This window comes from Emydura macquarii, unplaced genomic scaffold (genome assembly GCF_026122565.2).
Source record: "Emydura macquarii macquarii isolate MOO-44397 ecotype Brisbane River unplaced genomic scaffold, CSIRO-AGI_Emac_v2 contig_1477, whole genome shotgun sequence".
NCBI lineage: Eukaryota > Metazoa > Chordata > Testudines > Chelidae > Emydura > Emydura macquarii.
This window is the reverse complement of record NW_027131614.1, coordinates 19,557,146-19,583,108: the sequence shown is the minus strand read 5'-3', so window position 1 is coordinate 19,583,108 and position 25,963 is coordinate 19,557,146. Positions and strand designations below refer to the sequence as shown.

The 25,963-nt window shown below is 39.6% G+C and overlaps 1 pseudogene; it reads right to left on the bottom strand.

Moving 5' to 3' along the window:
• LOC137156853 (DGAT1/2-independent enzyme synthesizing storage lipids-like) overlaps positions 1 to 24,771 on the bottom strand; it is a 45,424-nt pseudogene extending 20,653 nt beyond the window's left edge.
• Between the last annotated feature and the right edge of the window lie 1,192 nt (positions 24,772 to 25,963).

The following is a 25,963-nucleotide window of genomic DNA, read 5'->3' as shown; positions in this document are numbered from 1 at the left end:
TTTCCGTGGAATGTGTATCTCGTCAAGGCAGTGGACACACAGTGAATGACTGTCAGAGATTGGGATGGACAGTCTGCACATAAGGCAGTGTTTAAAATCCAGGGAGCTGGGCATACCCTCCCACATGGGAGAAAACTCTTCTCTGAGGGGTAACTATGCTACTCTAAGGAGTATCTAGCAACTGAAACTTAATTTCCTAATATAAAGGAAAAGGGTTTTTATATATATCTATAAGAAAAAATAAACAGGGAAGGGTAAGCAACTATTTAACTATCAACTAACTATTAACTAAGCAACTAGACTCCTAAATTAGCCTAAAGAAAGCTAAAGTACAGAGATGCTGCTAAATGCTCCATCTCAAGCTGAGGGCAGTAGAAAAGGAACTGACGGGCATTGGTTGCATGGCACTATGTAACCGCCTGAGGCAGTGTAAGACGGGGACGCACTTTTGTTATTATGTGCTACCCAACTAGGCACTGCTATTACAAATCTCCAATTATGAGCACAGAGGCGCAGATTCACCTACAATGGAGCATCCACAGGGACACTCCTTAAAGAACACACAGTACAATCCTATAATTTCTCAGTTGACGCCCAAAACCTTCCAGGAAGGAGGGTAATCAGGATAGCCAGCTCAGCAAGTTTTGAAAACTGTGTGCAGGTTTAGGTACTAAGCACATACTTCAAAGCCTGCTAGGACAGCTTCCCAGACTTGCAAGAGCCAGCCTGACTGGCTCTACATGTACACTCCTGTGGAGCTCCTAAATATCACAGGAACAAAGTTTTCAGGCAGAACGTTGGGGTGGCCTTCAAAGAATAGTCTGAGAAGTTTGACTTTATTAAAATATGTAGTCTACATGACAGCTGCACAAAGACATCTGTCTTAAACCATACAAATCTAATTTAATTTTCACTCATAGTGTCTATATCAAATAACCCTGTACAAACATGATGAAAATTCTTTAAAAAAGACTTCATGCAATGTCACACCATGTGAGGTTACACTTGAAATGATTTAGCACCAGAATCACTAAATGCAATGATATTACACATTTTCCTCTAAGGCACAGTTAGTTTATTTTAATTTTTATTGATACACTATTTTACAGGCTACTAGGATGTTATCTATTTGTTACCTACCACTGCTTGGCACTTAAAACTACTTTCCATCCAAGCCTATCTAGATGCTTTACAAACAACCCTTCTGCAATAGGTCTGAAACTTACATAGACCATTTCATTCACTTCTGAAATTAAATGTTAATATACTAGACTTGAGGGAGCTGTTGGACTGTAAAGTCTATTAAAAAAACACAGCAAGTTCTCAGCCACTAGCTCAAATTGACAAGAGTACTAACAATTATGATTCTGGCTGCTCTTTGTGCTTGTTTCAAACCATAACTGTCATTTAAGCTGCTGGTTGAGAGCTGGAAGCACTTCCTTGTGCGTGTGTGTACGCACGCGTGCAAACACCACAATACAAAAAACAGTTTCCCAAGTAAATCAGCTGGGGAAGAAATTTAGAATCATCTCCTGGCTGATAAAGGTCAATACACTCAAGAATGCTTTTAACTAGCATAGTACTGATGGAGAAATGGAACTCTCCGGATGGCATACACTTCCTGTTAACCAAGGAGGTGAAGTGAAAGGATTTTTTACATATAACTCAAAAAGTTTTAATCAATTTCAACAAGACAAAACTTGTGACAAAACTTTGATTCATACCAAAAGAATCAAAAAACTTTTGTGGTTGTTATAACAAAAAATACAAGCTGAGGAGGTCAGAGGGAGCAAGAAATAAGAGTTCTAAGGGGTGGACAGGAGAGCTTTAGCTACTCCTCTTGCTAGTAAGCCCACAATTTGTGGCACCAGCCCCATTTAAAAAAAAAGCCTCCCCTTCCATATCTTTTGGGGGCCTCCACAGCAAGGTGATACTTCAGACAAATAGGTCAATCATCCTTGGTATCAGTATCCATGATTTTGCATGCCTAGATGATGGCAGATTTGTCTGATCAGAGCCTTCATATTAGCTTTCATGCCAAAAAATAAAGATACAACTCTTGTTTAGCATGTACATACTGTATGTAATACAAGACATACTCAGACAAAATTCACATTAAAAAAAATCCAATGAAGACATAATTTTATTCTTCCCTTTACTCTTAAACACAGAAATATTTCAAGTACATTTAAAATAATGCAAATATAAAACGAGTTTTGATATTGCCAACAGAAGAATCAATTTACCTTTTCAGCTAGTTCTGCAGCAGTGATATTTGGATCATATGGAATAGGATCTCCAATATATGTGCGAAATTTGACTGGAAACCCTCCATATGGAGGAAAGACCGGCAATCGAAAAAATTCATAAAGCCACCTAAAAAACCCTGTATGTTAGTTTAAAAAAATAAATAAATTAGTCTTATTGCTTGGGAGGGAGCAAATACATTTCAAGCTTAGGAAATAAACAGAGCCCTAAAATTCTTCTGCCTGTTTGTCTCACTCTCAACAGAAAATTTAAATGTGGAGGGTGTGTCTGTTCCAAGACAAAACATGGCAGATTTAGTAAACTGGATTATAATTTTAGTTACAGGTATGCAGTCTTTAATCTATTTATGATTCTATATATACACACAAACACATAAAGCAGGTTTTTCAGAGACGTTTTATTATGCAGAGTTCTTATCATCTGCCCGTAAGTTTATCCATAGAATTAAAAGCAAGCAAAAATTTAAAAAGATTTAAAAGAATAATACTTCTGAGATACAAATGAAGAAAACCCATTTCAGACACAGAGGAAAAATATATTTGAAGTATAGTATATCTTACTTGTTTCTCTAAGTGACCTATATCCTTCCCGAACATTTTCAGTATACATTGGAATGATTGGCTAAGGAAGGAGGACAAACAAAAAAGTCAGCATTTCATAACGAACATATGGAAGAAAAATCTACATTTGTTATATTTAAGTGCTTAATAATGCAAATGAGAGAATTATTTGAAGCTTGAATAAGAAATTTGTCAGTTTATTAAGGATTAAACATGGAGTTCTGCCACAGCTAGATGTGGTCTGGATTGAAGACACTGCTCTCTAAAGAAGCATTATATTTCAGTCAGTTTACTTACAACCCTACACCTGAACCGAAGGACGTTTAGCATGCATATCAGGAATGTGGATGTATTGAACACTACTATCTCAAATCTAGACGAAATTAGTTAAAATATCCTGAACAATAACATAAGAAATTAGATTTGCCAGGAAAAATTATGGAGAATTATATAATTATTTGTGATGATGCATAAATTGTGTAATTAAATCTTGATATTTCTTAATGAATCTCAAGAATGTAGTGGAAGGCTGTAAAATTTTGGGAGCCTTATGAAGCTCTCTTACGGGTTTCAAAGCCTCAAATTATTATTATTAATTTACACGCATGAAATACTAAGATACATTACTGATGACAAGAAGATAACATTTGGAGCAGGGGAAGTTGCCCTATATGTCAAAAAATTGCAAATTTAGAATTTTATATAGACAATCAATGACTACAAAACTTTTATGGTAGTGTGACAAGGTGGTCTGCCCCATTAAGGGTAGTGGTAGATGCAGGGTCAGCCCACCCCCATCATGTGGGGTGGCCCTTTAAGATTTTGGAAGATTGTATATATACAAAAACCTAAGACATGTTGCAAAAACAATGAGTCCCGTAGCACCTTAAAAACTAACAAATTTCTACGGGCATAAGCTTTCGTGGGCTGCAACCCACGTCGTCAGATGCCCGCAGAAATTTGTTAGCCTTTAAAGTGCTACAGGACTCTTGTTGTTTTTGCTGTATACAGACTAACACGGCTACTCCTCTGGCACTAAGAGATGTTGGGACACAAGAAACCGTTCTGAGAATAAGTAGTGTTCGGGAGGAAATCCTGTTATGGTTTCTTTCCAGGCCCAGGACAAGAAGCCTTGCAGAGTGTGCAGAGCAAGGTTTCTCTCTCTCCCAGCCAAATGGAATAAGATTTAGTAAGAAGATCAGAGTATATATTGGCTCCTTCCTCATAGCAGGGCAAACATCAGCAGAAGGCGGGCCCCCTGAATCCTCTGGTTCTGAGGACTAATTGGGGAAAGAGGGCCAGCTGAAGAAGAGGTCCTAAGTTAGGGTTAGCTGTCCAAAGTTGCAATTCCAGCTCCAAGGAGGTCGTCTGGAGAAACTCCTGTCTGAAAGAGGGAAATGGGGGGGAATGTTCAAAATTTAGCCCAGCTGCTGCCAGAGATGCTAGGAACAGCTTTGAGGAAGCTCCTCAGTAGATAGCTGGGAAGAACAAAGAGCCACAAATTTAAGGTAGGAATAAGTGAATCTGCATACTTGGTGGACCAAGGCAAGCAGGGCAAAGGTAGGAGCAGCCCAAAGAAGTGGTGAGGGCATAGGCTGCGGATATAAGAGGCTTAGGGAGGCTGAAGCTCCCACTTGACACCCTCCCTCCAAGGTCTTCCCACCTGTCGCTCACGCCTCTTCACCCCCTTCCCCGAGGCCCCTTCCTGCCTGTCACTTGCACCTCTTTGCCCTCTCTTGCCTGCTCCCCCAAAAGGCAAGAGTGGCAGGTGGGGCAAAGGGGACTGAGCAGAAGTGAAGCTTGGGGCAGAGCAGGAATGAAGCATGGCCAGGGCCTTTGGGAGGAGGAGGCTGAGCGGGGAAAGAGCAGGGTGCCATCCAGGGGTGAGAGATTGAAGGAAGAGCCCTTAGCTGCTTAAAACAGGGTCTCTGTGCTGGAGCCCAGAGGAGAGGGCAGACCTGGTCCCTATACCTCCCCTAGATCAAGAGGGGAAGTACAGACATCAAGAGCAAACAAGGCCAAGAATGACAACACCCAGGGGCAGAGGGCCTGGCATCAAGGCCACTAGATTTTGGTCCTTGAAGTTTTAGGGTTTTCTGTTAACCCCAGAAGAGAAATGGACTGAAAAGTGACCTGGCCAGAGGGCTAGGCCAGAGAAGTGGCAGATGGGCTGTGGAACCAGGGCAGTCATAATTATTTTATTTATTAGATGCTCTTGCCTCATGTCAAAAGGTATGAACTAGTCTTTCCACCTGTTTATCTACTGCTATGTTTCTTGCTCCATTATGCTCCATGGCAGCAGCATCTTTCTCAATGGTTTTTTTATGTCATGTGTCCTCCTCTTTTCAGTCTTCAGTCAGGTGGTATCCAATCAAGGGACTGTCTAGGAATAGAGTTTTTTGACATGCATACAATATGTCCAAACTACTTCAGTCTTCTTTCTCAAATCATTGTCTACAATCTGTTGACCAACCTGTTGTAATGTATCAGCATTGGTTACTTCCCATTAGCAGACACGAAGTATAGTTCCCAAGCATCTCTGATGGAATGCATTAAGTTTCCTGTTGTGGGTTTTTAGCATTTGCCAAGTTTCAGAAGCACATAACAATGTGGGAATCACAATGGCATTGTATAACTTTATCCTAATTCTTGTGTAAATCTCCTTATTTTTCCAGATATTTGACACTATCTTTCTAGGAAACCCATATTGTTGCAAGATCTTTCAGAGCAATTAAATGTGAGTTCAGCCAAAAGCTTTGGTGAAATCTATAAAGTTCAAGATTAATCTTAAGTAAGCCCTTTTCAATCAATTGTCTCAGGGTAAAGATATGATCTATGCATGATCTTTTCAGTCTAAAGACTGCTTACTGCTTGCTCAGTAAGCTGTTTTTCATCTATGACAAGTTTAATTCTGTTCAACAATACAAAACAGAACACTTCTTTGGATACTGAAAGTAGTGTTATTTCTCATCAACTGCTGCATACCAGTTGGTTTCCTTTCTTTGGTAATTTACAGATCACACCTTTCCTTCACTCTTCTGCACAGAATTCCTTTCTCCAAAACTATATTACAAAGTTTATATATTTTCTGTACTACCACTTCCTCCCCAGGTTTAAGCATTTCAGCAGTGATCTTATCTTGAACAGGCATGTAGTTTATTTTAACTCCTTATTTACTTCCTCTATTTCTGCTTCTGAAATTTCTAGCAGTGAGTTATTTAATTCTTCATCCTCTACTTCACATCCATTGATTGGAATTGTTGGCTCTGGTTAATTGAATTCATCAGTATGTTTTCATCATCATTTTTTTTGCGTTGCTTCCATTGTTAACAATTTTCCATCTTTTGCACCACTGTGACTCTGGAACCATGATAATTGCTTACACACCTGGAACCGTTTTCTTAGAGTTGCTTCTCCCTGATGCTTCTTCGGCTTCTCTCACCTTTTGTCATGTGTGATATAGTGAGGGCAGAAAGCTGTAGGAAAGTGATTTATGGCAGATACGTAAGCCTCAGAATGCTCAGAGCTCTGTTCCCTGCAGATTAGCTGAATCTCATTAGGGGGCAATTAGGAGCAGCTGAGCCAATTAGGGACCAGCCAGGTGCTCCATAAAAGCCCTCTGCCCCCAAACAGACAATGCATGAGCTGGGAGGGGCAGTGCTGTGCTGTGCTGAGGAAGAGACCAAAGTGCAGAGCTCCTGTGGAGGAACAGGCTGGAGAAAGGTACCAGGCTGGAGAAGCCAGAAGGAGGGGGAAAATTAGCCCAGGGGAAGAGAAGTGCAGTTGGGAACACGGTGCCAGCAGCACCTAGCTGCTTCTCATAGGGCCCATGGGCTGGGACCCGGAGGAGCGGGTGAGCCCGGGTCCCTACCCCCTCCTCGGGGAAGACGGGGTGACTAGAAACGCCCTGACCCACTACAAGCAACCAAAGCGTGAGACCCGCTAGGGGGAGGTCGGCTGCCTGCCACACATGACATTCTCTCTTATCTTTCCAAAACATCTTATTTTACAGGGCAGACAAGTGGGCCCTGTAGTGGAGGAACCCCTGCAATGCTACATCCTAACATGACATTCTGGTGGTGAGTACACACCATAACATGTAGGCACTCATGGAAGTATTTCTAAAATATGCAAGTTACATCACTTTTTACTAGGAACCTCAAATATTAGGGAAAAAGGAAGTTGAATAATTGTATATTACAATGTTAAAAGCATTAGAAAGGTATGTGATAAAAAGACTAACATTAAAATGCAAAGAGGTGGCATATCTTAGAGCAAAGGTTTTGGGTGTTTTTTTTAAGTGCTCACAAAGCTAGTTTAGGTCATAAAATACTTAGGAAAATGCTGACAAACATCCTCTGAGCAGGGCTTTTCTTAAAGCCCCAACAAGACTGCACGCTTTAGCCAGACCAGTTCCCTTTCCTAAAAATCTCCATCTTCAACTTTGTTTTAGAGCCCATAGCAAAATATACAGACTATATAAGTTATATTTTTATCTCAATTTCTCCTATTTTCAGTGCCCAGTCCAGCAGAACACAGTCTAAGCTGTGGAAGGCTGGGGAAACTCACTATAACTAGATCAATCCATTTACATGGGGGGAGAAGGGGAGGGTCAGCCAACATGTTACTGAAGATCAACATTTACAGAAAAAATGTAAAGCAGCATGCCAGGGAATCAATTGTGCCAAAACAGGCTGGCTAACTAAACCTGCTTTATGAATCTTCCAGGTAGCTTGCACAGACCCCACCAATTTACCTTTGAACAATTTCACACTACCTTGAACTTTCTCTTCAAAGTTCTTTTAAACTTTCCCTTATTGTATTTGTCAACTATCAGTGGCATGATAGTATTTAGCACAGCTCATGCAGAAGAGTTTGCCACTGTCCACTATCTAATTTCTCTCTCTCTCTCTCTCTCTCTCTCTCTCTCTCTGAGCCACCCAGGAACAAAATAGCCCATAGGAATTGTTACAGCCCAGGACTGGAGGAACTGCCAATCACAAACCTTTAAGACCAGCCCTGACTTAATCTGAGGCGATCAAGTCTGTGACTTCATAAAGAGCCACTCTCAGGAGGAAGGATTCCTTCCTCTAGTTCTAGCTGTTTTGTTTCAAAGAAAGGGGTTAAATCTTTGACAATGGTCTTCTCTTCTCCCAGTTCTGCCAGAGATACATACTTTGAGTGTTCAGGACTCTGACTCTTTAAAAATGCTGCCCTCAGTCACAAATATTCAACTGATTGAGGAAGAACATGCCTCCCTATATTAAAATACTGGCAGACAGGGTGATGATGGAAGCACTGAGCTCATTCACTTAACCTCCTTGTCATTTATGGTTGAACAAATGGTCAAGTCTTTGGGCTTGATTCTATTCTCACAGAAGTCACCAGTTGAACTTTGACTTTAATGGAGTTATAACAGTGCAAGCAAGATCAGAATCAGACCTTGAAACTCTGATCCTGTAAGAGGTAACCATGTAGAGTTTATCAGAGCACTACACATATGCTAATGGAGGGAGTTCTTGTTGCCATGAATCTGGAGTATTCTATTTAGCTGTACAGACTGAGACCAGCAGAGCTAAGCCAGTAGCCACTCCTTTTCAGCAGGATAGCATCCCTAGGGTATGCATAGTGAATGTGGTAAGTGGCTTATGCCCCAATTATTTACAGACGTTTTAGGAAACACTGCTTGAAACATATAAAATCTGTTTTTTACCCTCAGTATTGTTCCTTTTTAGACCTTTCTTGTCATTTTTACATATGAAGCAACCTGGTGTACAAAAACTGTTTTCTTCTAAAACAACACACTGCTATAATTCTCTCAAATTAATGTTACACCAAAAACAAAAAAGAGTCAAACAAAGAAGGCTAGGTTTTTGCCAATAAAATATTATATTGTCAAAGACTTAATCTAAAACTTAATAAGGTGCTCGTTATGTCTTTTTATTCACAGGATTAGAACAATCTTGCATCTTGAAAAGTTATCTTCTGTAACTGTAAGGGTGTAGTTATGGATTCTCAAGATACACTAACATATTTGAGATTCGAGTAGAACCCTCAGATTAAAAAAAGATTAGCTGATTTGGTATCCTTATTTCTGATTAACTTCAAATGAGTCAGTTTTCTTAACATATTAACTTGAAAATAGAAGAAATTGGAATAGTCTGCTTTTGTTCCCTTCACCCCTCACAAATTTTGCAATGTTTTTTACAGCCACTTTTCTTGGGCACTTTATCCAGGTGCACATCTGTCACTTTTAGAGGGATATCTGTTTTATTATAATTTTTAATAGTAACTTTAAGAAACAATTACAAAACAAACTATCATATTATAATATTTTTAGTAGGACAGACTACCATTCAACCCATCATCACAACGAATAGTAGCTATAAAGCAAAATTCCATGATTTTTACACATAAAACTAGAACAGTTTATGATGCTGTAGACAGAATAAAGGAAGCATTTAGCTGATGGCATCTCAGGTTACCTGAAAACAATAAGGGAATTCAATTCTGGCTCTTAAAATAGTGTAATACTGCTTCTTTTGAGAGATAAAGTTCTTCTTACACTGTTAGAAGTTGAAGGATATTTGGAAAAAATCCCATTGGAAAACCTTGTATGTTAAAAATGGACAAATACTGACTGCAACTTAATTTCATCTGTTTTTTTGGACTTCCTCAACACTGCCCATAAGAAATAATACTGTTATATACCCCTTGGTCTCTGAAGTCAAAGCAAAGAGGACTGAGACTGTGATGAGATGTACTTTAGAGAGACAGGAAAAGAACTGAATGATAAAAACAAAAACAATGTACTCATGTAAAATTATATCTGAGAACCAACACAGAGCCAGTAGAACAATTAGAAGCACATACTTAAAGATCAATAATACCTTCTAATAGTACTCATATGGAAAAATTTAAAAATCAGTAATTATGCCATTTTGAATTTTGTTGAATGATTCTTTAACGTTTAAAAATATAAGTCAGAACGAATTTATTATATATCAGTATAAGCCTGATTTTGTTCCTGTTCCCAAAAATCTCCAATAGAAGCCCATTAAGCTTCAATTCATGTTCAATGGCATGTGAGGTTTTGTTGGCATTTTTAAAAAAATAACAACCAAAATCTGAGGTAATATATACAAACCTTTTAAAAGATGTTAATTTTAGGAGGTCTGCAAGAGGGGAGCACACTCCTGCAGACTATATTGTGTCTGTCAGAGGATAGAGCTGGTAGAAAATAGTATTTTTCTTTCTGCTATAATTTTTAAAAATAGAATTTTCATTGAAACAATGTTTGTTTTTTGTTGAAAAACAATTTTTCAGTGTTGATATTGGAGAATTTTCTCATGAAAATTTCTGTTTTATCAAAGTTTTCATGAAAATTTCAACCAGCTCTATTACTGGGTCTCTAGGGAATTCTAGTCAAGCCTGAAGTCTCGCAAACTTTGCAAAGTTCAATAGCCCCACTGCTAATTGGAAGAGAGGAAGGTGATCAGGAACAGTCAACATGGATTCACAAAGGGAAAGTCATGCTTGACCAACCTGATTGCTTTCTATGAAGAGGTGACTGGCTCTGAGGATATGGGGAAAGCAGTGGACGTGATATACCTTGACTTTAGCAAAGCTTTTGATACGGTCTCTCTCAGTATTCTTATCAACAAATTAAAAAAGTATGGGTTGGATGAATGGACTATAAAATGGATAGAGAACTGGCTAGAGCATAGGGCTCAATGAGTTGCGATCAATGGCTCCATGTCTAGCTGGCAGCCAGTCACAAGTGGAGTGCCCCAGGGGTGGGTCCTGGGGCCAGTTTTGTTCAACATCTTCATTAATGATCTGGAAGATGGGGTAGATTGCACCCTCAGCAAGTTTGCAGATACCCTGGAAGATAGGGATAGGATACAGAAGGACCTAAACAAACTGGAGGATTGGGCCAAAAGAAATCTGATGAGGTTCAACAAGGACGAGTGCAGAGTCCTGCACTTAGGACGGAAGAATCCGATGCACAGCTACAGACTGGGGACCGACGAGCTAGACAGCAATTCTGCAGAAAAGGACCTGGGGGTAACAGTGGATAAAAAGCTGGATATGAGCCAGCAGTGTGCCCTGGTTGCCAAGAAGGCTAATAGCATATTGGGCTGCATTAGTAGGAGCATTGCCAGCAGATCACGGGAAGTGATTATTCCCCTCTATTTGGCACTGGTGAGGCTGCATTTGGAGTATTGTGTCCAGTTTTGAGCCCCCCACTACAAAAAGGATGTGGAAAAGTTAGAGAGAGTGCAGCGGAGGGCAACAAAAATGATTAGGCGGCTGGAGCACAAGACGTATGAGGAGAGGCTGAGGGAAGTAGGCTTGTTTAGCCTGCAGAAAAGAAGAATGAGGGGGAATTTGATAGCAGCCTTTAACTACCTGAAAGGGGGTTCCAGGGAGGATGGAGCTAGGCTGTTCTCAGTGGTGGAAGATGACAGAACAAGGAGCAACGGTCTCAAGTTGCAGGCGGGGGGGGAGCTCTAGGTTGGACATTAGGAAAAAGTTTTTCACTAGGAGGGTGGTGAAGCACTGGAATGGGTTACCTAGGGAGGTGGTGGAATCTCCATCTTTAGAGGTTTTTAAACTGCGGCTTGACAAAATCCTCGCTGGGATTATTTAACTGAGGTTAGTCCTGCTTTGAGTAGGGGGTTGGACTAGATGACCTCCTGAGGTCCCTTCCAACTCTATGATTCTATGATAATTATTGGAAGTCTGATCATTAGAAAGGTAGCTGGATTCTCACATACAATTCACACACTACTGATCTGGCAATTAATACATTTGCTCTTACGCTTTGCAACATCTCAGCATTGGTTCTGTGCGTATATCTCACCAAGATCATTCAAGTAAAGCTATTTGTGAATCTTTCAGAAAAGTTATTTTGCAGGTGGAACTCAGGGGGAAAAAAAGCTAAAGAAAAAACCATCAGCTCCAAGAATACCAGGAAAGTGTTTTGACTCCTTCATTGTTTTGGAACTACCTTGCCACCGGTAGGGTAGTTCTGCCTACACAGTGATGACCTCTTCCTCCAGGAGGAAGTTGAGGTAGACTTGTAGAGTGGAGTGGTTTTGTATTGTTGGGACTGACAGGAGATATTGGGCAACAGAGTCTACATTAGTGCTTTAAGCTGGAGCTCCTTTTCTGTATCTAAAGGACAATGCTGTCTCTGTACTCTTCTAAGAGTCTGTCATCCCAGCACAACAGGCTGGAACACAAGCTCCAAATTGCCAAGATACCCCAGCACAAATGCTAAATAAACCATTTCCTCCCATTAGCAACTTCTCTGAGCCATTTCACAACATATGAGCACGTCCCCATATAGCATGCAGACTTATAAACCCCTCATGCTTCCAGCACTATGAGAATCCTCCAAACAAGAACCTTAAAAATCCAAAGCAGCTTAAGAACTTTATAATTTTCACATATTGCCATGACCCTCTGATGTTCCACCTGTGGATTTTGTAAGCTGTCTGCAGGTGGAGCACCTCTAGCACAGGGAACATGAAACATTTAGAAAATCAGCAAGTCCCTGCAGAGTGAAAGGTTCACATGAGAAGTGCTGCACAGTTAGAAGCATGCAGGGCTTTAAAACTCTAGCTGCTTCACAGAATATTCTAGGAAACTCAAAATATCTCGTCATCACTGAACACAATTATGTCATCTGGGTGACCTCAGCTGTGTGTTCAATAATTTTAAATGTTTGTTTCTCTTTTGAATTTCCTGGCTTCATATATATTCCATCCCTTCAAGAGTCTCTTAGTTCCTGCCACAAAGAACATTATGTATTTTATCAAAAGACTGCTATTGGTTAGTAAACCTACTGCACAAGTGTACTTGGTTTAGCTGCACCTACAAACTTTAGAGGCCTGATTTTCAGAAGTACTGAGCACCCACTATTTCCATTGAATCCAATGTATCTGTAGGTGCTGTCCACCTCTAAAAATCATGCCAGAAATGTGTATGCTCAGGCAAAATACTTCCTTAAGATGTAGGAAAGCGCATATCAGAGAGCTGAGAGTAAGAGAGAGGGAATTTGAGTGATTGCTCTATTATTTATTATATTTAGAGTAGGTAGCAAAGCCTTTACTTAAGAATGTCTAATTTTCTATTAAGTCACCCAATTTCACTTCCATGGTTAAAATTTTGGCAAATTTTAACTATTTGAGTTTGCTCACTGCCTCAAGCTGGATTTTGCTGGAAAGAATGAGGCTAAAGAGAAATAGATAGTTCTTCTAATGTATTTTTTAAAAAAAGCTGAATTAAAAAAAAAAAAAAGTTCTAGAAACTCCATTCTTTAGAGCAAGAACTTGAAATCTGGCAGCAGTTGTGGTAGGGGGTACACCTGGAATCAGAGAGGTGCCTTTTGCTGTCTGATTTGGTCTCTGGGAAAAATTGCCTTGTGTACATGTTGAATAGAGCTTTTTAGAGATTCGCAAATAAAATCTCAGAACAGTCCATTTTCCCAGAGCATGCTCCCTAGTTCCACCTGACCCTCCATCTCCAGTGAGCCTACATGCTGGTCCCACAGAGCTTCCTCCCTGCCAACTGCATTGAGCACAGAGGTTGAACTTCAGATGGGGATGTAGAGGATGACTTTAACAAGGCAGCAGCAGCTGCCACCATCCCTTTGGACTAGGAGAAGGTGTGCTAGGGTGGGAGTCAAGAAGAGGCCATGGATTCTAATTACAGCCTGGTATTAATAATTTTGTGCATCTCACATTCTTCTCTTACTGAGCAAGCAGAGGTGATTAAACTTTTCGGTGCACACCAAATGCCCTGAAAAATACATTTTCTGGGGATCAAAACTATTTGTGAATTCAGCTGGAATTAGGTAAATGGTTTTGGCCAAGAGAGCCCGATTTATTTTTCAGAATGTTGAAACGAGCCATTTTTCTCAACACACCATTTTGACATTTGGTTTCAAATTGACATTTTTGAAATGTCAGTATGAAACACTGATTCAAATAGATATTTGTAATGTTTTGTTTGACCTGAACAAAGGTTTTTTGAGTTTTGCTTCAGCAAGAAAACCCTGCAAAAAATTCAGTTTCAGTTCAATACAAACCATTTTTTTTTCCCCCAGATTTTTCAATTTGGCTACTGAACCAAAAAACAAAATAAAACAAACAAACAAACCAAAAAAAAGAATCATCCAGCTCTACTCATAAGGCAGTGGTATCATTTCCCCATATTACAGATGAAATGACTGAGGCTGTGAACAGTCACTTGAGGAAGAACTAGGAATACAAACCAGATGCCTAACTGAGCAGACCCCAAGTCTCATCCATAATCACGCTGCCTTTCAGAATGATTGTGCCAGACCTGTCTGCTTAGCTGTGCTGCCTAACTACTGGACAATGCTTCCTTCCAGATCCAGAAAAAAAACTCAGGAATTCTGATTTCCAACACTCTTCTACTGTTCAGCAAGTAACTGTGCAAATCACTAACAGTTTGTATCATGTCCACCATTAGTGGCTGGTTAAAATAGAGGCTAACAGCCTTCTGTTGCTACCAGTTACACCTTTAGCTTAAGTTGTAGAAATCTGTGCTGCATATCTCAGTAATTACGATTTCAATTTTCTTTTTTTTTAAATTACTGACGGTACTAACCCTGAAACAACATAAACTAAATTGTATAAAAACTATATACAATTATAAATAGGAAACTACATACAACCCCCTCCTCCCCCCATTTATGTCAAAAGAAAAATTATGGTTGGAAAATAAGGCAGTAATAGCATTGAATTTTAGTCCTGGTTCAGCCATAGACTTTCTATGGGAAACATTAATTCTAGTATTTCCTAACTTTTAACTGACTGACTTTGTGATCCTAATATTCAGTTTAACTTAGTTTTGTGTATATTATATTATATTCTATGGAAAGAAGGGAAGAAAAGGGAGAATATTTTGAAACATTCACACTATTCTTGTAAGGATTTTAGCACTCAGGTCTTTGATGTATACTTTCAACCTTAATTTCACCTTAAAGAAGTTTTTGCCTGGACATACACACTTCTGGAATGAATTCCAGAGGTGGCAAGCACCTACAGGTCTATCCAATTTAATAGGAATAGTGGGTCCTCAATATCAGGCCCCTCTGGTATGTAGGTGCAACTAACACAAATACAATTGCAGTATATATACACAAGAGGTTTACTAAGCCATTACATTATTGGTAAAATTCACTCCTCTACATACAACCTAAGTAGGGACTGAGTGACTGGAACTGAGACATGACACCAATCTACAGGAAAGAACTTAACCTGCTGCAATTCAAAACCCCTTTATGGCCACTGTAGCTGTGGACCCAGCTCTTGGAAGTGATTGGCCAAGAAGCTGACAAAGGGGTAGAAAAGGCTGCCAGAGCAAAGAGGATGGGACTGACATGAAGTTTGAAAATGGAGGATAAATAAGGAGGACTCATTATGAAGAGCTTTGTTGGTGGTGACAAAAAGCTTAAATGAGATACAATACCAGATGGTGGAGGGATATGGAGAGGAGAGTGAGATGATCAAGTCAATAGGCAAGAAAGATCACCTTAGCTGCTGTATTTTTTAAGCACTGAAGAATGATAATGGGTGCAGTTGAAAGGCCGGAGAAGAGGATGTTGCAGTACTCACAGCGGAATACAAAGATAGCCTGAATTAGAGATCTGGTGGTGAGGATGAAAAGAAAATTATGATTTTGGAATTGATGAGAATACAGCAGCAGGATTTGGACATGGCCTGGATGTGTGTGGCATCATTCCTCTGCAAACAGTCATGGATGTGTTTAGAGTGCAAAATAATGCAAACATTGCAAGCCTCAGTGATGGGGAGGATGGAGGTGATGTTGACTGTGACACTGAAGAAGGGAAGTAGAAGCTTGGGAGGAAAGGTAAGGCGTTCTGTTTTCACCATATTTGGTTTATGATAATAACACATCTAAGAGAAACTGGCTAATATATGGGATTGGATGGAAGGAGACAGATTAAGTGATGGAGAGAGAAAGATTTGTGAATCATTACCACAGAGATCACAGTTAAAGCTGTGACAGCAGATGAGATTTGCAATGACAGGATGAAGAGAAAAGGGAAGAACAAAACCCTAGGGTATTCTTACAGAAAGTGTGAGAGGGGAGAAGGAAGGTCCACTAAAAGAGATGTTGAAGGAACTGTCAGAGAGGAAGAAAGAAAACCAGAAGAGGAGAGGACAATATCTTGAAAGCCTAGTATGAATAAGATGATAAGAAGAAGAGAATGATCAATAGTTTTAAAGTTGCCAATGTTGAAGAGGAGGAGAATATTGTAGAGGTTGGCCAGGAAGAGGTCATTAGAGGCCTTAGTAAGAGCACTTTCAGTACAGTGGAGATGGCAGAAGCCAGATGGGGAGGTGTTGAAGATGGAGTTTGAGGGGAAGTGGATACTTCGCAACAAAATTAAGAAAAAGTTTAGAGGATCAGAAGTATCATGCAGATTATTCAGATTATTGTCCTAAAAACAAAAGTTTTGTTTTGATTTTTTTTAAAAGACCTAAAAGTAGTTTACTTCTGCTGTGTAACCCTACAGCCAAACTCAGCTAAACTGTAATTTTATAATTAAATATGTATAATTAAATATGTACCTAGTGTGAGATAAATCATCTGTGTATGTATATACATACATACATACATAAACGGTCCCATTTAATATACTAGTTTCTATTTCTGTTTTTCTTGTAAAGTGCAATGCTTAATACATTACTTTTTATGTTGCTAAATCTACATACATATATACATACATATATCTACATATACATACACAGACATTACTCACCACTTTTGCATCTATAGCCACCTGAGCGAAGCCTTTACGATTACCCCATACAAGTTTGTAAGTTTCATCACTAAAGAGTGCTTCTCGAACTCCACCTGGTGAAATAGCCACCAAATGGCCATTCTTCAGTGCATTGAGACATTCTTCCTTTGTACCTGGCATAATTCTAAACACATCTAGAAATACTTTCAAACCTGTGAGAAATATGAACTATGAATTATTAAACAGAACATAAGTATTGCTTGCATATAAATGACAATACAGTAAGATTAAATTTCAGAAAAATCAAATGACTACATAATGAGTCTAATACCAAATCATACATTTCCTTATAGTCAGCAGCTATACATCTTGGAAAGAGCCTATCAGTGATGCATTTCTGACAATACATCTTTACACAGTAGTATGGAGATGAACCTAACTAAAAGGTGAACCTCCATCAACCAAATGTACAGTATATCTAAGTAAGCAGTTTTCCATAATTATTAGACACCAGTCATATAACGGCAACTGGTGCCCATTAGCTACATAATTAAGGACATACACATATTCTTTTTTCTTCTACTATCCTTTTTTCTTTCTTTTAAATAAAATCTATTCCATTAAATACAAAAGGTCATGGTCATGTAATATTAAAACAGCACAGATAAAATAAGTCAGGAAATGCAAAAACAAAGGCTCCTAAGGGATATTAATGGTCCCATTTAATATACTAGTTTGTATTTCTGTTTTTCTTGTAAAGTGCAATGCTTAATACATTACTTTTTATGTTGCTAAATCTGCACCATAAAACACACAAGCTGCACAACACAGCCAAATTAGGCTGTTGTAGGAACCTTATTTTTTGCTTTTCCTGTCTTTTATTTAAACTGGGAAACCTTAACTTCATATAAATTGTTGGGTAGAGTTTTTCCCCTTCAATATTAATAATAATTTCCCCCAAAAAAGTTTTAGAAGATCAGTAGAAGAGAGATATCAGCCTCATGTTGTGTGTTAGTTTACTTTTCAGAACTTTGCCTAATATTATCATGAACTTCAGGAGATCACTGAATCTCCCTCAACACTTGAATTTACCCTAGTTTCAAACTACAGTTTTGGGACAAATGACTGTGCTAATGATTATGTTTCATCGTTCATATGAATTACACTGTTTGTTTTAGTGAATTATAAATGTTTTGAACTCAATATTTACAGTGAAAGAACTTTACCTGGTAATTTAAAGACGAAGCGATCAGCTACTGATACACAAACTCTGTGCTTCACGATAAACAGCCTAGCTAAAAAGTAGAGGTAGTCTATAGGAACAGCACCATGGTAATAAATAACAACACCTGGGCCTTCTGGTAGGTTTTCCACACCATGAAGCTCATAACCTGTTTAGAGTACAAGGTACAAACAGTGTTAATGTTATGTTTAAATTGCAAATGATTTAGAACTAAGCTCTTTGTTCAGAGAAGCATGACATTAAGGAGCAAGCAGCATTCAACAGCTGCTGCAAGCAATTTCAATTCTTGACACCTTCATGAGAATTTAGGCCCAGATTTTTAAATGCTCTGCTCAGTGTTGCAAGGAATAAGTGACTTAAATAACTAAGTTCCATTTTCAAAAGTCTCGGGACTCCTAAGTCACTTTGGCAAACGGAATTTAGATGCCTAAGGGCTTGTCAACAAGACGCAGCAATGCACACTACAGACGTGTGATTTCTAATGCGCACTCATGCATTGCACATTAACTGGTCCATGTAGAGTAGACCCTGCTAGCGTGAACTAAAACTTCCCTAGTCTAGTGGAATGTAATGTAACTGAGATTTCACCAATAAGCCAATGAGAAGACTGTTTAGAAATTGTGACACAACATCCACTTAACTGAGGTAAAAATAATTGGTTTTTTTCCCCCAAAGAACAGTTTTTACATAAAATATGGCATTTTATAATAAAAAGTTAAAAATGATAATGCCAAAATATTTTACAAAAAATGTAATAAAACAACAATACTTAAATCCATTTCCTGTTAAATGTGTTTTTGAATGCTGAGCTGCTGCCATTGTTATTAGACTTAAAAAAGCAGGTATTCTCAGGGGGAAAACCACCCCCCACCACAACTTAAAATTGTTTGTTTAGCATCAACAGTATGCTAGGTGCTGTATAGTATACAGGGATGTATCCGGGCAGATCTGTTTGAAGGAATTAGCACTAAAACACTAAGCTATCCCACCTTTCCTTTTCCCAATGCAGTCTGTTTCTTTCATTATCTTTTAAAATTGAACTGTTTTGGGGGCAGGAACTCACTTGTGCACTGTAAAGCACCTAGCACATTGTACATCAGTTTTCTTGCATTTGTTCAGAAAATTCAAGTTTAAATCTGGGGGCTTTCACCTCATTAAAATAGATTTGGCACTCCAAACAAATCAAGTCTTGCTTACCATGCCATATTTTTGCATATCGATCCCACAAGGCTAACACAATTCACCTTGCACCATCCCAGTAATTACTGGAATTATCTGCTTTCAGGTCATTAATCCTTTGGTAGATTAGAAGGAAAAAAGCGGAAAGGTAGAGAAAGATGAGACTCATTAAAGGAACCATAAAAAGTGAGAAGATTGAAGTTATCACCACCAAGCAGTAGACCACATAAAGATAATATTTCTCCAGGTACTCCACAGCAGTCCATTTTTCCAATATGTAAACGAGGCAGTTTAAGTAGGTCATAGATATCTGCCCGGAAGTACAAGATTCATTTCTACCAATCATTTCCTGTTTAAAAAGAAAACAAAAACAGAGTCAAACTTTCTCTGTGGTCATGGCAGTTTATTAATCTAGAAAAGTCATCTTTTATTCTATTTAATGGTGTTCTTTCCATACCATCTGATTAGCATAAAATGAATTAAGACTTTGATACAAGGCTAATGTAAGGTCTTTGTTACAGATACCTGAATGAGCATAACCAACGCCCTGTGTATACTGACATTCCACAGCAACGATTGCCATTTTGTTGCAGCCTGGTGTCAGTCATGTTGTTTTCTATCTTCCTGCCCTGTCAGCACACACCTACAGTAGCTACTTTCTATCCACCATTTTCCACAAGGGGAGATTAATTAAATTACACTACATACTCCTGGCAGTGTTCCATAAAATCAGGCAATGGGGGAACCAGGGAACCAGAGCTAGAATCCAGATTGCAGCAACAAGGCAAATTGGCAAAGGCTCTGAGGATTTTTCGCCTTCCTTTGTAGCATGGGTCACAGCTCACTTGGTGGTGGATTCTCCGTACCTTAAAGTCTTTAAACCATGATTCTGTGGTTCTGTGGCCTGTATTGTGCAGGAGATCAGACTGGATGATCATATTGATCCCTCCTGACCTTAGAATCTATGAGTCTATAAAAACAGAGCAAGGGAACCAGAAATTTTAGCTGGATTGCCTGCAGAACATAGCAACTGAGACAGGGATACAAATTTCTAAAAACAGATGTTGGGGTTTTTGGCTCAGCCTACAAAACTTAGAACAGAATAGAACTTCTCATATTCTGAATCTTACTATTGGTCTGGAATTTAAGATTAAAAATAGGAAATAAGCAGGTGAAAAGTACGTCAGGCTATTATTACCTCTTGCTCTTCTTGGGTAGAGGACTTTTTCTTGTTCTAGCCTCCAAGATGAATTATCTAAATAAGGTTTCTGAAATCTGAAGGAGTGTGCTGTACAGCCATGGACTAGTCAATGAATAATTTTGTGGACTATTGACTATTAGCCTTCCTCGACTACTGTTATGGGTTTATAACAGGGCTTGCTGATCCTTTAAAAACAGGCTGCAGGTTTAGTATTGCTTTGTTCCTGGTTCCAGAGCTGTTGGGAATTGCAGACTTTGGGACAAGGCATATTGAGATGAAGGCAACATCTCTCTTTCTCCTCAAAAGAGGAAGATCCTGAGAAGGATAAGAGCTGCCGCTTTTCCAGGAAGGGTGATGAAAGGAACTTAGGTGGCAGTTGTTGAGGAGGCCATGTAGGGAGCTGAATGGTTCAAGAAGAAATTCTGGGGAGAGGCGGCTTTTTTTTTTTTTAAGGGAATCCTAGAAATGGCAAATAAGTGGAAAACTAAGGTACGGTTGCATTCCCATAGCACAGCACAAGGTTCCTAAAAAACCTTTCCTTTTATATCACCCTCACAGGTCAAGTAGGAAGGAAGGAGGCTACAGAACCGTTGGCAGAAACTGTGCTCCAAACACAAATGAAAAATAACTTTTGAAATCTTATGTCTGAACTACAACAAAACTAGGGTGTTTTACCTCTTCCACCATCCTATTTGAGAAGTCCAGATGAGAAGAACATTCTAGGTGGCTCACAGCGTTGGTAAATTTGGATTATCTCTGCTTAGACGTTCAAGTCACTGCAGATTTTCCCCATATTTCACAAATTAGTTTGTTTAGATTTACTGCATCTAACAGTTCCATGTCAGAAAAAGGTAAATGTGACATATCTTAGTTTAGATCAGCTTAGCTTATTGCAGTTCTTGGGGCTGTGACCAGTGGCGTTAGAACAATTTTTATAATGGGAGTGCTGAAAGTCACTGAGCAAAACTGTAAACTCTGTATGTGATGGAAACCATTTCAAGCTTGGGGGCAATAGTGCCTCTAGTTGCAGCACTCCTGGCTGTGACTTGAACTTTGAATCTGTGACTTCATGTTTCAGGTCAGTTTAACTATAAAAACAGACCCAATGTCTACCCACTGATAGAGAAGCTCACTTTCTGAGGAAAATTAGGGTGCCAGTATTACAAGCAATTGTTGGGATCTTGCTAATGAAGTGCCTTCCAATATGGATAATCTTGTTAGTTATCACTATCTCCAGCATCTTTTTTCTAGGAGGCTAGAGAGGGGCAATTCAGAAGGCTGTGGCAAAGCACATGGTCCTGAGTCTGGGGTTCTAGACCTGATTATGGCTATGTCTACACAACTTTGAAGACCCGCTCAGTCGATCCAGAAGTCGACGTTATTAATCCACCCCCACAAGTGGCGCAGTGCAGTGAAGACGGCGCGCAGAAGAGAAGCACAGCAATCGACGGGAGTTATGCAAGTTCTTTGTGTACTTTGCGTAACTCCCGTCGACTGCCGCCGAATCGTGGAGGTAAGTGTAGATCAAGCCTATGGTAATGAGGCAACTCTGTTGCCTGATGGTTTCCTCTAGGGAAAACATTCCACTGTGCATGATTCTTCATGCCATCAATATGAGAAATGGACAATGTGGCTGTGAACGCTGGCAGAGAGAGCTAAGTGGCTCCAATCTCTTCTATCAGAGACATTCCATTTTTGGAAGCCTGCTCTTCTCTTGATGGTCCTCTTCTATGGCATCCTCCAACTTTCTATTCCGTCACCCCTACTGCTCAATCTCACGAAGGAGATAACATAGCAGTTTGGACTGTAGGGTTATCAGTATGCTGACAGCACTCAGCTCCGCATCTTTTTCATCTTCTGATCGGTTTCTCAACATACATCCAAGACCAGGGCTTGAATGAGGCCTTATTGGCTGAAGCATAATTTTGACAAGACAGAAGTGGTTAAGGAAATCATCAAAAGAGATGGGAAAATTAACATGCATTCCTTAGATAGCAGGGTTTTTTCCTCCCTTATGTAGAAAAGAGCAATCTAGGGATCATGTTGGATCCCCAGCAGCATTTATATGGCCAAGTAGCAGCAGTATCCAAGTGTAAAACCCAGTGCAGAACCCACCATTATTTCATGTTTATTACCTCCAGATTGTATAACGGCAAAGCATTCTCCTTGGGACTGCACCTAAAGACTTCAAAAAGTGCACTAATGTGAAATGTTGCTGCCTGCTTATTTTGTAATGTTTCTCAAAAGGAGCATTTTACACAAGGAACAGGAATGGGTTGGTCACCAGATCCTGAAATAGAGTGGCAGGGTGGGCTGAAAGAGGCATTAGGTAAATTTGGGAGAGTGCAAAAGGGACTTGTGGGGAAGCAGAAGTGCATAGGAATAAAGAGGGCTGCTTAATGAGTAGAGGGAGTGCAGAGATGGAGAGAGAATCTGGTGGGATTGAAGGGAAGTATCTGCCTGGTGTGGGCCAGGCTCAGGGAAAATACAAGCCACCAAGAGGTGCAGGCAGCACAAAGGTGGATGGAGGGTACTTGCTGGTGCTGCAGGTGGCTGCTCAGAAGGTTCCAGAGACCTGGTGGCACTAGGTACAGTTGTGCTGATGGAGAAGATGCAGAGGGCCAGAGCATCGTCCTGCAGCACTCTGCTCCCTGCACTGGTGATGCAGCAGTCAGCCACATCTTTGAGCCCCTTGCAGGTACATTGACTTTGGATGGGCTCCCCCCACCAGGAGATCTCACCTTTGTGACCGAGGCACCACCCCTCAAGCAAGCCTCTCCTAGCCTGGTGGACAAAATGGTGTACACAGTGTGTGAGTGTGATGTGTTCAGCCAGGCCACTAGCACCACTGACTGCACAGGGTTGCTGGCAGCAGAGAATGCCCCCCGCAGCCACAGTGCTCTGTTCTTGAGACCCAAATGGTGAGTGACACACAACACACATAATCCTCCGGGTTTTTAAATGTAATTGCAAAATTAGTAGATTTAAGCCTGATTCAGTAATTTTGTAATTACATTTACAAATCAGGAGGATTACAGAAAATAAGGGAAGGTTGGCACCTCTATTTTATAAAACTTCCACAGGAAAAAAAAAAGCTCTCTTTAATCAAATAATCATTATCTTGCACTGTTTGGAACCTAATATTTCAGCGCTAATAACTGGAAAGTGAAATTGACTTCAGTAGTTTTCACTCTAGATCAAAGAAATGGAAAAAGTAAACAGACAGTGACAGGTAAACTGGTTTCTTAAAATTCTTCAGTTTTAATTATTTAAATGAGTAAAAGTAAGGAACTTTTGTAATTTAAAAATTCTATATTGTAAACAATGTCCCTTTTTATTAACATGTTTGGTGGGGGAACACAATGTTGTCCTTATCTATTCTATTACTATAGAATTATGTGCAGTATGTAGGCCCCAGCAGGCCCCTGCGCTGAGATAGTGTAATCTAGGTCTGAACCAAAGCAGGCCTGAACCATAGATACTACGTGAAGCTTAAGGGTTAATCCTTACACTAAAAAAGAAAACAAAAACTAGACATTATAAATAAGGATGTTCCGGACACATTGATTGTTTGTTTATGCCACCCCAGGCTCCACTATGATAATTAACTGAAGTAAGAACATCCTGCCTAAACATTCTGTGATTTAACATTTATGACATATTAGAACCCTACTGTTTGTTACATCCCTGAGTGATTGTTTGGGAACATCCTGAAATCTGATTGTAATAATTTACAAGCGCAGTGAAATGCCCAATGCATATCAGGAATGTGGTTGATGTGTAAATCAGGGGGCAATGAGGGGACAAATAAGATTTAAGATTTCTGCATATGTATTCTTTCTAGTAAAATTGGTATAAGTATAAGGATTTTTATTAAGTTAGTGAATCAGGTAAAAATAAGAAAAGAATGTAATGATTTTTAGCAAGTATGAATGAGGGATGAATGTAGTTTAAATGTTGAGATAAGATGGCAAGGAAATAACTGCTGAGGCAATGCTCTCAGCCTTAAAGGTAGGAGGGAGAGGAGATGAGATGTCTTTGTTTTAAGAACTTTTACAACCCAGATGGCCGAAAATCTGATAACCCCAGAAGACAAAGGACTAACACCCAAGGACAAAGTGTAAAACAGGAATGAAGAAATGATGAGAAAACTGTCACACTTACAACTTCAAACGTAATTGATGATTACATCAAACAAGTAGACGATCTGATATGACAAAATCCATAGACCCGAACGGGAATGGATAAAGTATAAAAGTGGGAAGAAGAAACCTGGACTTTGGAGTCGTTCTGCATACCTACCCCAAGGAGCATTGTGTCGCGACCGACGAGAGCCTGGCTCCAACCTCGTGCCTGAACGACCTGGCCAGTGGCTTCAGCTCAAGCAACGAGGGACTGGTAATTATACCCCTCCTGCAGAACTCGTGCGCGTGCATGCGTGCGGCAACTGTTTGCTTTTTTAAATGTTTTTCTTTTCTGTATTCATAATAAACACTGCATACTGCCTTATCCCCTGAATAAGATCCTGCTGTTTATTTTATAAGTATAACAAGTACAATAGAGGAGGCCCTATCCTGCAAATTTGTTCACATACTTAATGTTACACAAGTGAATAGTCCTAATGAATTCAGTAGGATTAATCAGGTGTATTAAGGTGTTTACAGAATTAGGGCCTCAGCAAGGATTTAGTATACTGATGCTTCACTCCAGAGAGAAAGCCAGTGAATTTATAATTCTGAAGTGTAAGGTTAAGAGTTATTTCCCTGGTCACATTTAATTGAATGATATAGTAATGTTAATCTTCCCTCCACCTTGTGTGTCCACTTTTATAATTTCAAGGAACAGAAACTGTGTAAAGACGGAAGACCATGGCCATCACTAAAGAGAACTCAACCTTGACCTTTAAATTCAAGCCAAAAAGGTTAGACCACATCTAGATTTACAACTTTATTGCATCACAGCTATGCTGATGCAGCTGTGGTGCTGTAAGAGCACTCATGTAGCCCCCCGTAAGCCATGGGAGAGAACTCTCCCATCGACATAATAAAACCAGCTCAACTAATGGTCCGAATCTCTTGCTGACATAGTGCTGTGCACACAAGCGCTTATGTTGGCAAAAACTTAGGTCACTTAGGGGGTGCTTTTTTCATCCCTGAGCAACAAAAGTTTTGCTGACGTAAGTGCTAGTGTAGACATGGCCTAATTTGGTGACGGTGGAATTTTTTTAAATAAAAAAAAAATGTGCCTCAAAAATATTTACCATTAAAATTACTTTGTGACAATCAGTTTTGAGTCTGCAACAGAAATGACCAATTTTGTTGGCAATTGTAGAATAGGATTTTAAAATAAGCCTCTATCTAGAGATCCTGGACATCTTAAATGACATCTTAAGCTAAAGCCTTTTATTTTATTTTTTTTGTGGGAGACCCCTCCGAAAGGATTGGATGTCCTGACTCAGCTGCTGAGCTCTTTATTCTGTCCCTTTATTCTTCTCTCATTTTTCCTTCCCTGCCTGTTCTTTTCTTTCTTGTCATCCTGTTTCTTTTCTATTAAATTGAATAATATTTTTTTAAAGCATTTACTACTAGCTTTTCCTCCACAGCGCTCCTCCTCTCCAGCATCTCTGAGCCCCCTCACCAGCAGGCTACCCACAGGAACACCAGAACTCTTACCTCACACACAGAAACAGTCACTGCAGCTGATTT